Raw genomic sequence first — 10,051 nt, 5'->3', positions numbered from 1 at the left:
CCCAATTCGCATCGGAGAATGCATGAATTGTTAGTGGAGATTTCTTGTGGAGTATTAGACCTGTAGTTGAAGTTCCACTTAAGTATCGAAGTATGCGTTTTAAGGCTTGCATATGGTCTTCGGTGGGATGGTGCATGTATTGAGCTAATTTTTTGATGGAGAATGCAACATCAAGCCGAGTAAGACTGAGATACTGAAGGCTACCAATCAAGGCACAATATTCGCTTGGATCCGGAAGAGCCTTTCCTATGAGGGTAAGCGGAGGATGGGTTGCTTGAGGTGTGGGAACAGATTTAGCATCCTCCATATTTTCCCTGCACAGAATGTCAGAGATATATTTTTTCTAACTTAAAAACAAACCATTGGGATGAGGTAGAACTTCAACACCAAGAAAGTAGGAAAGAGTTCCCAATCCTTAAGTGAAAAACGAGCTGAGATGGTGTTGATGAAAGCTTCAAGAAAAGGTGCAGCATTACTAGTGACTATAATATCATCAACATAGACCAATAAGTAGATAATGGAGCCATGGGAGTTTAGAATAAATAAAGAAGAATCTGAAATTGAGTTGTTGAATCCCATATCAAGTAGAAATTGGCGCAACTCTTTGTACCAAGCCCGCGGAGTTTGTTTGAGGCCGTACAAAGCCTTATTCAATTTGCACACGAAATTTGGATTAATAGAATCACTGTAACAAGCGGTTGTGCTATGAAAACTTCTTCTGATAGAGTTCCCTACAAAAAAGCATTGTTAATATCAATCTGGCGTAAGGGCCAACCATGACTCACAGCAAGAGAGAGGACCACACGGATAGTGGCTGGTTTAACAACGGGACTAAATGTCTCATTGTAATCAAGACCCAGTATTTGATTGAAACCTCGTGCTACAAGTCGAGCCTTGTACTGAATTATCTTTCCATCTGAGTCTCGTTTTATACGAAAAATCCATTTACAACCAACAACATTTTGAGAGATTGAAGGTGGAACAAGAGTCCAAGTTTTGTTTCGAATGAGAGCATTAAATTCCTCGTCCATGGCCTTTCTCCACACTGGGATTTTAAGGGCTTGAGCAATGGTTTTTGGAAGAGTTTCAGAATCACTAATTTGAGCAAGCAGGTTAAGTTTGTTAATAGGTTTGGTAATGTTATTACGAAGTCGAGTTGTCATTTTATGAGAGGGTTTGATTGGAGAGGGAGAGGGAGAGGGAGAGGGAGAGGGAGAGGGAGAGGGAGATAGGGGTGGAATGGGAGAGGAAGGTGGAATTGGAGAGGAAGGTGGAGATGTAGATGGAGATGAGGTGGCTGATGAAGTTGGAGAAGGAGAATGAGATGCATTAGAGGGAAGAGGTGAAATGTTTTCATTAAGAATAGAATTTGATGGTGAATCTGGAGTATGTAAAATAGGAGAGGCAGCGGAAGTGGAATGTGAGGTGATGAGAGGGGAAAAAGGGTTTGTTGGTACTGGAATGGAAATAGAAATAGGACACCATTCTTCTAGCAAGGTTGGGATGGAGTGATGTGTGGTGGCAAGATCAGAATATGGAAATTTGGTTTCAACAAAGTGTAGATTCCTTGAGGTATAGATTTTGTTGGACTTAGGATTTAGACAATAATATGCACTTTGAGTGGAGGAATAGCCAATGAAGACACATAGAGTAGACTTAGATTCCAATTTATGTTTAGTATAAGGTTGTAACCAATGATAACATAGACAACCGAAAGTTCGGAGTTTTTGGTAATTTGGCAGTTTACCAAACAGATAGAGATAGGGAGAATCATTTTTTAAAGTTGGGGTAGGAAGGCGATTAATAAGGTAAACAGCTGTGGCACACGCATTTGTCCAAAATTTTAATGGCATAGAAGCATGTGTTAAGAGTGTAAGACATGTTTCAACAATGTGTCGATGACATCTTTCAGAATAGCCATTATGTTGAGGGGGATGAGGAGGGTAGTGAGTCTACTTATGCCATTAATAGCTAGACATTCTTTAAGAGCTTCATACTCACCACCATTATCAAACTATAAGGTAATGAGAGGAGGTTGGAAATATTTTTCAACGAGTGCTTTGTATCTAATGAAAACACTGTGTGTGTCTGATTTGCATTTGAGAGGATAGAACCATATATATTTGGTGTAGTGATCTACGAAAATCAAATAATATTTGTATCCATCATGTGAATATATAGGGGATGTCCACATATCAGTATAAATATATTGGATAGGAGTAGTGGAGGAGATAGAGGAAATAGAAAAAGGAAGCTGATGACTTTTATTGCAGGCACATGAATTACAATCTAATGTAGAAATACTAGAAACATTCAAATTATTTATAGAAATAAGATGTCTAAAAACTTTAAGAGAAGGGTGACCTAAACGATAGTGCCAATGGAGAGAATTGACCATAGTGCTTGCGAAAACACGAGGTAGAGAGGGCTGAATTTCATAGACTCCTGACCTAATTGGACCCTGAAAGAGAGACGCCCCCGTTTGGAGATCCTTCACACAAAAAGAATTGGGTAAGAATTCAATGGAAGCATTATTATCGGTACAAAATTGAGAGATAGATATAATATTTCTTGATATAGAGGGCACATGAAGAACATTATTTAGCTTAAGAGTAGAGGAGGGAAGAAGGAAAGTTAGAGAGCGAGTGTAAGAAATATGTAAACATATGCCATCACCAATTATAAGTTCCTCAGTACCATCATAAGGAGAATGAAGAGCTAAGTTTTGGAGATCATTTGTGACATGGTGGGAGACACCACTGTCAAGCAGCCATGTGGAGGGGGAAATCGATCCAAGCATATGAGAAGTGTGACCTGTGGAGCAGAAAACGTTGGACCAGGAGAGAAAACTTTGTTGTTGGAAAATTGAGAAACAACATGTGGTGTAATGTTGGGAAAACGCTGATTAAATTTGGGACAATGTGATACAACATGTCCTTGTTCACAGCACCACTGACACTTGCCTAAAAAAGGACGAGATGGCCTGTTAAGATTGTTGCCAGGGGTTAGGAGAATGCCCGGAGTATTTGAGCGACCATAGTGGCGATTTTGTGGAGGAGTAGAAGCCACAATAGCAGAAGCATGAAGAGATGAGTCATGCTGATTTTGATGTAAGGTGAGCTCGCGATTTATTAGCTTTTCATGTAATTCTTCAAATGAAATTGCGGTATCCCGAGCATTGACAGATTCAATTATAGAGTTATATGGTGTGTCAAGACCATTTATGACTCGATCAATAAGATCTTCATGGTCAACAGGTTTGCCTAAAGCAGCAAGTTGATCTGCACATGCTTTAATGACTTGCATAAATTCAGTAACAGAATGGTTACCCTTAGAAATGAGATTGAACTGATCTTTCAATGGTTTTGGCATCGGCTCGGTTTTGCATAAGTTTTGGCTAGAACATCCCAGATATCCTTAGTGGTTTTTGCTTGAGATATCACCGGAATAAGAGATGGAGAAAGAGTGCCAACTAAAGCAGCAAAAAGAAGTTGATCTTGGTGATTCCATTTTTGCAGTTCTAGATTAGGTTTTTCAACATTGTTTACAGTGACAGTAGGGTTGGGAGAAGGATTTGTGCCATCAACAAATTTATAAAGATCGTGCCCAATCAGTATGGCTTGGATTTGCATCTTCCAAGAGAGATAGTTTGTGGGAGTGAGTTGAATGGCACGTTGAATATTGATGTAGATAAAAGGATTAGTTGATCATTGAGATTGCGAATTTAGGAAGAGGAGTTAGGGTCGGCCATGGTAGAATTTTGATTAGAGGAAGAGGAATTAAAAAGAGAGAGAGGATCGAAGGGCTCTGATACCATATAAAGGAATATGGAAGAAGTGATTTTCCTTGATTGTAATCAAACGTATAAATAGAAAATACAACCATAAAGATTGTATCTGAGATAATCTAGGGTTAGTTGCAACAAACAGATATACAATTGAAAAATAAGAAGATAAATACAAATAAAAATAGTAGAATAAAATATCTTAACAAACACATATGTACTAGGATTATGTTAACCCTTATCACTTTGAAGGTTGGTTGGAAACCAATTCGGCATTGTAGCTTGAGAATCTCATAAGATACTTAAAACCTCCTCAATAGTTCGTCTGTAACCCGACTTTATTCTCTAAGAGTCTATTGAATCCTTCTCATCATAGACTCAAGAATTTTCCCTTTCTCTTTGGCGGTTTCTTCAGATTGTAGAGATGAACTTGGTTGAACCATAGTCGAAAGAAGTCTCCGTTAGGAAAACAATCTGGCTCTGATACCAAAGAGGTCTCCGTTATGGATTTTTACGGGACGTGTTAGTTTTAATTATAAACTAACAAAGAGGTTTCTTCTCTAGCTAAACTAGAAGGAGTTCATCCCGGGTTTTACGGCCTAAATCCGTAGGAAATCAAGAATTGCCCATTGTTGAATGTGAAAACCTTAACAATTGATAGTTAAACATTGCAATAGAAAGAGATGAATTTATATCATCTCAAAACTTAGTTGCCAAATTACATAAAGGGCAAATTACATAACTAATTAAAAAGGGTAATATAAGGGTAAATTGGGGTAAAGGTAAAAGGGTGGCATTGTTGTAAATATGGACTGACATGAGTTGTAAATAAGGAGTAGCAGAATTGTAATTAAGGAGGCAGCTCAAGTATAATGAACAAGGCTAATTCACAAGGCTTTTAAGTGAGCCCACACGGAGCATAGAAAAAGACACTCGGAGCATGACTTAGGTCACGCGGAGCATGCTATTCTCACTCGGAGCGTGGATTAGCTGCTGACCTAATAAGTGCCACTCCTTTCAGATCAAATAATCATCCATGCAGAGCTTGGGTTAAGTCACATGGAGCGTGGGACTATTTTTTGCCCCTTTACTCGCTTGATAGTCTGTACTTGGTTTCTTCTCCGACTTCCCTCGCTCGGACTCGATCCTTGAAGGAGAAACCAAACTGAAAAAAATGAACGTTTTCAGCGGACCTCGTTTCCAGTTCCAGAACTGGATACCATTCCAATTTCCAAAACTGGTATACCACATCTGTTTCCCAAACTATGGTATAACATGGAATTATTTTATTTACATCAATTATATATGCTTGTATGACAAATTAAATTAATTTAACTTGGATAGTGGATAATAATTAGGACAAAAGTAGGGGTCACATCTATTGAGAATAAAATGAGAGAAAACCGACTAAGGTGGTTTGGCCATGTGAGACGTAGAGCGCTTGATGCGCCGGTTAGGAGAACCGAAGAGTGGCAAAGGGATGTAGTGGTGAGGGGTAGGGGAAGACCTAAGCAAACTTGGAGGAGGGTGATCGAGAGTGATATGAGTTTATTGGGAATTGAGGAAAATATGGTAGTGGATAGGACGGAGTGGAGGGAGCGAATCTGTGTCGCTGACACGACTTGATTTTCACGGTTTTATATGATGGTTCATGTTAGCCGACCCCGAATCATTTCGGGACTAAGGCTTTGTTGTTGTTGTTTGTTGTTGTTTGGATAGTGGATAATAAAATAAAATTTAAAAAACAGGGTTAATTTAAAAAAAAATAACTTATTAGCTATCAAACTATCTGAACAAGTATATTTATATTGGATCAAATAAATAAATTTTCAAAGGCTTATCATCTATCAAAAAGACTATTTTGATACTACTTTTCTTATTTTGTGAATCTATTTTGAAGAGAAAGAATGAAGTTTTTCTTGGTTCTTCCTCTCCCACCTGGTTAAATTTGTTGTGTTTTTTAAATTTTTCTTTTCTGTTTGTGTTCATATACTTAATCTAATCTCTTTATTCATCTGAATTGTATCAGTTTTCTATTATTCTTTCGTTTATACCTTTTTCGAATTTAGTACGAGCGCGGAAATAGTTTATCTTATCCGTGGATCAATGGATCTAGGTGGTTGCAACAAAAGAAAAGATTTAGATCTCAATGTTCATAATGACTTAAATGATGATGATTGGATTGTAGATGCTTTTCCTACTGATTTAGATTTATGAGAAGAATATGTTTTCTTGTTCCTTTGTGTTTATAGTACCTTTTATGGTTATTTTTGTTTTTCGTAGTCGTTTTACTGCCTTTATGGATGGTGTAATCCTTATGTTGTTTTTTATGTACTTATTGTTTGTTCATCAATTGAAGATAGAACACTGCTTTTTCTCATCTCTTTTCCCCTTTTTCTCAAAGCCTCGCCATCTATCAAATACACAGTTTTTATTTTTATTTTGTGAATCTACTTTGAAGAGGAAGAGAGAAGTTTGTCTTCCTTCTTCCTCCTCCCATCGTGTTAGATTTTCTGTATTTTTTTTATTGTTTTGTGTTTTTTGTGTCTGTATTCATATATTTCATCTGATCTCCTTATTCATGTGAATTGTATCTGTCCTCTATTATTCTTTGTTTATATCTTTTTCGAATTTAGTACGAGCCGAAATGGTTTATCTTATTCATAGATCAATGGATCTAAGTGATTGCAACAAAATAAAGGATTATATCCGAATGTCCATATCGGCTTAAATGATGATGATTGGATTGCAGATACTTTTCTACAGATTTGGATTTATGAGAAGTATATATTTTCTTCTTCTTTTGTATTTTTAATACCTTTTATGGTTGTTTTTGCTCTTTGTAGTCGTTTTTATGCCTTTATAGATCTTTTAAGGTTTTATTTCTTATGTTGTTATTGTACTTGCTTGTTCATCTATTAAAGATTTAAGCGTTTCTATAAAAAAAAATTGAAACTAGAAGTGTTTCCATAAAAAAAATAAAAAATAAAATAAACTTTCAGATGTACATAGGAATAGTAAAGTCGTTAAGCATAGCCTAACCCCTTAGCTTTGCTTATATTGATAGATATTTATAACTTACAAACATGACTGTTGGTAAGAAACATGGCTTTCACTGAATATAGATAACTGTTTGAAAAACAATACAACTCTTAATAAATACAAAAATCACTCTTGAACAATATAAATATTAACAAATGTTGTTGAAATCAGAAACACAATACAATCTGTTGCTGCATCAGCACCCTCTCCGAGAGAAAATTAGGATTGCACCAACAGCTTGGGCTTGCTGTTTAGGTGGTGCTGGTTTACGTGGGGGTTTGGGTTTCTTTTTCTCAACATTAACATTTCCATTAAATATTCCCATTTGCGATGACGTTGCCTTGGAAGTTGCGTTTATTATTATTCCCCCACATCTCTCTCTGCTCTATGTTTCTTTGTGATTTGCATCCATTAATCATATGTTCTATATATTTATAGGCTTTAGAGCAAGTGTTTCTTCTAAATGTAACAAGTGTAAATGATTTATTAGTCCTCACTTTTTACCTAATATACTGTTAGCTTGTTATATTTTATCAATATTAACCCTTTGAAACTTCTAAGATAATAACGTGTTTTTTAAAATAGGAAAACTAAACAATGTGTTATATGTTGTATCTTTAGTTCTAATTATTGGTGTAACATATCAATATACTATTATCCATTGCCAATTTTATTTGTAAGCGGTATAAATTGTAGGGTTAAGTAGCCTATAAACTATCGTTTGTTTTGGTTATGAAAACGAGTACTGTGTTTGTCCATATTTGCAAAATCAAGTATTTTTGAAATTTTTTATTTTGATGTCATCAAATTCTCATTATCAAGCTAAAAGAAAATAACAACAACAGTGCTTTGTTTACAAATTACTGTAATCATATAGTTTTTTCTTTTTTTTTTTTTTGTTTGGAATTAACCCTAAATTGATGGAAAGCATGACATAAATAAATTTGGTTAATTTTATACACTATTAATGGAGTTCTTTTCTAATCATAAATCTACTTATTTTGCTCTACATGGAGATCATGTTACTACTCATTATTACCAAATTAAATTTTTATATTTTACCCCTACATTATTTAAGCAACTATCCTATCATGATAATCAAAAAGAAATTTAAGCAACTATCATAAATTTATTGTCCTTGAAAGAAAAACTAATATATATTCAAATGCTGACCCGAAAATTATGGCAATTATTTGGAAATGAATTCAACTCTTTTGCTTGAAGCACATACTGTCTTTTTATTTAAATATATCTCAATTTAAGACGATGCCTTATCTTCATTCATGGTCAACGTATATATTTATAGGCTAATCAGAGCAAGTGTTTCTTCAAAACATAATAAGAAATAAGAAATGGTATCTTATCTTTAGTTTAAGTTAGGTAATGTAGGAAACTACCTACATGGTTATCATTCTATATCAATTTTATTATTGAGAATCTAATGCTAGCAAGTTGGAGGAATTTCATATATTTATATGATTAACAAAACTGTCATAATCATGAAATTATATTAATTAGAGCAACTTAAGGTTTATTTTTTGTGGTGATCTCTGCCGTCGCCACACTAGACCCACTAATGTATACAAATTCGTCTACTTTTTTACGGTATAAATTTTGTGAGGAAACTTTTCTCCCTAATCAAGCTGCTTATATATGGGGAAATATAAAGGGAAAATTACACAGAAATTCATCTCTTAACAACTAACTATGTCAAGTTATAATTTTGGATTATGTAAAATCATTACTTTTAATATATTTTAAGGATTAGAATTTATAAATTAGAAGTCTAGAATATATTTTCTAGGGTTTATGATTTATGAATTGGAGCCTAGAATTTTTAAATTATGGTGTAAAATCATAATATATAGAGAATAATACATATTAAGAATTAAGTTTAGTGATATGACTTAGTTGTAATTTTGTACTTAGTTATGATATTCATATATTTAACCCAAATATAAATCCCCCTCTCTTGAGGCTGTAATTAACTATTCTTTCGTTTTCTTTATTAATATATTTTTGAACCTGAGGCTTCGGTTTCACTTGAAAATACCAACCTAGTTGGCTTTCTCAAGTTACCTAAGTTTTAGCCTCCAACCTTTTACTCAAAAAAATATGGAGAAATATAAATATCTCCACAATTCTAACTTTTGTATGGGAAAAATCCCCTAAAAAATCAAATACCTTCACTATTATGTTTATTTTTAATATTTTTATTATTTAGATATTTATTACGAAATATTAGTGTGTATTATGAATGTAAATAAATTTAAATAAATTTTCAAAACAAAATTAATATAGAGGAATAAAACTAATAATTATATATCATTAATAATAAAATTATATTAGCTACAAAAATTAAATACAACTTCACAAAATGAACGAAAATATATTATGCAATTCAAGCAAGTTAATAACATCCGACAATTACAAAATATCATAGATGAACAAGTCAATTATAAGTCATTCTATGTCCGCAAAAAAAATAAAATAATCAGCTTCAAAATTTATATTTGGTTGTGGCTAAACCTACAAATAATTGCAAAGAATGCAATAGTTTGATAATAAACAGAGCTCATTGCATTGAAACTCAAATAAACATTTAACTGTACCAAATAGAAAACATTGGACCAATAGTGTTGATTCTATAGTTTTTGCGTTATTTATGAAAATATGAAACAAACCTTTTGTAAAAAGGAAACATGTTTGTAATGAAAATAAATCACACAGGAAACATGTTCACAATCCAAAACTCCAAAAATTACATATTTTTGACACCGAGTTAAGACTTATTTCAAATATAAGCCAAAAATAGAAGATGTCATTAAACAAATTAAAAATACACACTAACATTAACTGTAACAACAATCTGTTGAAAATAGAGCACTAATAAAATTATTATTTGGACAAAAACAACTTTTATTAATTTTTGGTAGATATTTAATACATCCCACTATAGCTCACCAACTCACAACTCTAAACTCACACACTTAGTCTATGCTTATTTTTCTGGATACAAACCTCAAGCTATGCCTATATTTATACTAGATTAGAACTAATTTCCACCACACAGTTTTGGTCGGTGGATGACCAAAAAATCATCAATAATTTTCAAAGTCTATAAAATTCTAGACAATTCTTTTTAAGTCGGTGATGTTTCTATTTTTATTATTTTTATTATTTATTTTATTTCTATTATTTTAATACTCCCCCTCAGCACCGACT

Source organism: Euphorbia lathyris, chromosome 3 (assembly GCF_963576675.1).
Source record: "Euphorbia lathyris chromosome 3, ddEupLath1.1, whole genome shotgun sequence".
In the NCBI taxonomy this organism is placed as follows: Eukaryota; Viridiplantae; Streptophyta; class Magnoliopsida; order Malpighiales; family Euphorbiaceae; genus Euphorbia; species Euphorbia lathyris.
The sequence above is the reverse complement of the archived record's forward strand: the minus strand, read 5'-3'. Positions refer to the sequence as shown.